Source organism: Muntiacus reevesi, chromosome 1 (assembly GCF_963930625.1).
Source record: "Muntiacus reevesi chromosome 1, mMunRee1.1, whole genome shotgun sequence".
NCBI classification, from domain to species: domain Eukaryota; kingdom Metazoa; phylum Chordata; class Mammalia; order Artiodactyla; family Cervidae; genus Muntiacus; species Muntiacus reevesi.
This window is the reverse complement of record NC_089249.1, coordinates 219,447,046-219,450,677: the sequence shown is the minus strand read 5'-3', so window position 1 is coordinate 219,450,677 and position 3,632 is coordinate 219,447,046. Positions and strand designations below refer to the sequence as shown.

At 38.8% G+C, this 3,632-nt stretch overlaps 1 pseudogene; it reads right to left on the bottom strand.

The window, feature by feature from the left end:
- Positions 1 to 1,244: 1,244 nt before the first annotated feature.
- LOC136157731 (olfactory receptor 2T8-like) lies at positions 1,245 to 2,153 on the bottom strand (annotated as a pseudogene).
- Positions 2,154 to 3,632: the final 1,479 nt, after the last annotated feature.

Sequence of the window (3,632 nt, the reverse complement as noted above, 5' to 3'; positions counted from 1 at the left end):
CCTCCCAGTGCACCAGGCCCGAGCACTTGTCTCATGCATCCCACCTGGGCTGGCGATCTGTTTCACCATAGATAATATACATGCTGTTCTCTTGAAACATCCCACCCTCACCTTCTCCCACAGAGTTCAAAAGTCTGTTCTGTACTTCTGTGTCTCTTTTTCTGTTTTGCATATAGGATTATCATTACCATCTATCTAAATTCCGTATATATGTGTTAGTATGCTGTAATGTTCTTTATCTTTCTGGCTTACTTCACTCTGTATAATGGGCTCCAGTTTCATCCATCTCATTAGAACTGATTCAAATGAATTCTTTTTAACAGCTGAGTAATATTCCATGGTGTATACGTACCACAGTTTCCTTATCCATTCATCTGCTGATGGGCATCTAGGTTGCTTCCATGTCCTGGCTATTATAAACAGTGCTGCAATGAACATTGGGGTGTATGTGTCTCTTTCAGATCTGGTTTCCTCAGTGTGTATGCCCAGAAGTGGTATTGCTGGGTCATATGGCAGTTCTATTTCCAGTTTTTTAAGAAATCTCCACACTGTTTTCCATAGTGGCTGTACTAGTTTGCATTCCCACCAACATGATATCACTCTTATACAGAAGTCAAAGAGGAACTAAAAAGCCTCTATTATTCAACTCTGTGACCCCATGGACTGCAACCTACCAGGCTCCTCCATCTGTGGGATTTTCCAGGCAAGAATGCTGGAGTGGCTTGCCATTTCCTTCTCCAGAGGATCTTACTGACCCAGGGATTGAACCCAGGTGTCCCGCATTGTAGGCAGATGCTTTACCGTCTGAGCCACCAGGGAAGTCATTATATATACATATATATATATATGTGTGTATATATATATATATATACATATATATATTTATAAAATAATTGTGCACTTTTAAAATAACTCACCTCCATCATAACTAACACAAAAATCATACACACAAAAAAAAAATCACATGGTTGTTGTCTAGATTATCTTGTGCTACAGTGACTCAGTCATTAATATTTATTGCTGAAGTTCAAATATCAGAACAAAAATTTAATGACAAGGTATGAAAACATGACAAATATAATTTCTAATTTATTAAGTGTGGAAGAAATACTTTAAAAAATAATGCAAACTAGGAAAGTAAGAACAAAATATACTGACACAAAACCAATTTCATAACCTAAATCTAATTTGAGAGATGCTATTTTGGAAAATAATGCTCACTACTGAGACCACCAAAAATGTTTCTACAGACGCTTTCTCAAGGTCCCCTTGACTTCTTTATTCCTCACACTGTGTATAACAGGATTCAGTAGAGGTGTAAAGATGGTGTAAAAAGCAGACATCACCTCGTCACAGGCCACTGAATGATAGGATTTGGGTCACATGTAGAGAAAGATGACGGTACCATAGAATAGCCCCACAATAACCAGGTGGGAGGAACAGGTGGCAAAAGCTTTCTTTCCAGCAATAGTGGGCTGCATGCAGAGCACGGTAGCCAGGGTGAGACTATAGGAAGCCAAAATGAGAGACAGCGGAATCGAGAACATCAGAATACAGCAGACATACATGAAAAACTCAAAAACCATGGTGTCTACACAAGCAAAGCAAACAAGTGATGGTGCCTCACAAAAGAAGTGGTTCATTTCTTGGCAGTGGCAGTAAGGGAAGCTCAGAGTGGCACCAGCCTGCACCAGCCTTTACACCCCTCCCGAAAGTCAGGAGCCTGCTGAAATCCGCTGAGCTTCTGATTCATCAGGATGGAGTATCGCCAAAGGGTGACATGGACACATAGTGGTTATGGGCCTTGGCGGCTAAAAGGAAGCACTCGCCCCCTCCTAGAGTGAGAAACAGGAAGATTTGAGTACCATAGCCAGCAGGAGAGACAGACCTGCCGAGCATCAGGTAGTTGGCTGCCATTTTGGGAACAGTAGTGAGAACCAGCATCTCCCTGAAGGAGAGCTGGCTAAGCAGGAAGTGCATGGGAGTGGGCAGCCAGGGACCCACTTGAGTGAGCATGATCATGAAGGTGTTGCCCATCAGCCACCTGAGGAAGATCACTAGCACTATGGAAAGAGGACCAAATGAGTCTGTGTGTGATTAAAGAGCCCTAGAAGAATGAAATTTATTCCTGTGGTGTCATTTGCATTTTCCATGGCTCCTGTCATTCCTGGAAGATAACGAATGATTAGGAAATAAGATTTGCTTGAGGGAAACTTGACCAAATTCTTGAGAAAACTTGGTCAAATAACATAAAATATGACACTTGGAGGAATAATTATGGGTTCAATGTTCCTTTCCACAACAAAATGTTTGCCTTAAGACCCTATTGTTCATCTCTTTATGATTATACAATACTTTTAATAAAAATAAATTGGATTATATATATATATATATATATATGTATATATACAATAGTACTAACTGCACTTCTATTATTTCTCTGTATTTGTCAGTATGCCACATGATTTAATCATGGTGTTAGGAAACATTATTACATAATTCCAATTTTCTGTAATTTGGAGGCTTCCATGTTGAAGGAGCTTCAGATCCACACATGTTAGTCAATATCTTGTGATTTACCTATATTTGTTTAAACTTCACAATATTTCTTTCAGTGTCACTATGAATTAGATTTTGAAAATTAAATATATAGACAAAAGAAAATGTAGAACTACTAAAACTCAGTTTCTGGGGGAGAAGAGAAAAAAATGGCTAAATCACTCTATTCCATACCTTCAAGCAACCCATGATCTTAATCACCAGGTTTCCAGCTACCACAGGTAGAGTTTAGGGGAACCCATCACCATATGTCTATTGCTACTGTGATCTGTCTTCCTAATTTCAGGGACATTTCCTTAGTTCAGAGACCTCTCAACAGACAACATTTATAACTAATATATACTCACAAAAATGAGCCTGAATTGATTAAATATATGCATCGTGAAAAAGTTTAAAAATTCATACAGGAATTCAAAACCTAAAGGGACATAAATAAATTGATCTTACTTGAAGACTTTCAGAATGCTTTTGAACTGTGGTGTTGAAGAAGACTCTTGAGAGTTCCTTGGACTGCAAGATCAAACCAGTCAATCCTAAAGGAAATCATTCCTGAATATTCATTGGAAGGACTGATACTGAAGCTGAAGCTCCAATATTTTGGCCACCTGATGTGAAGAGCTGACTTATTAGCAAAGACCCTAATCCTGGGAAAGGTTGAAGGCAGGAGGAGAAGGGGATGACAGAGGATGAGATGGTTGGATAGCATCACCAACTCAATGGACATGCGTTAGAGCAAGCTCCAGGCGATGGTGAAGGATAGGGAAGCCTGGCATGCTGCAGTCCATGCGGTTGCAAAGAGCTGGATGTGACTGAGTGACTGAACAACAACAACAAAGGCTTTCAGAGTTTGTTACTAGTAATCATATACTCTTTAATGTAGTAGAAATACCAATTTTTTAGTCAATTGAATTAACTAAGAGATGACCATACGTAATTGAGTGATTGTTTAATTAGGTAATCAATTACATAATACCCAAATTAATTTATCACATGAAATTTATCTGACATATAGCACAAGTATACATAAAATGTGGAGTATTTCATCTATTTCCAGAGATTAATTCTTCTTTTAC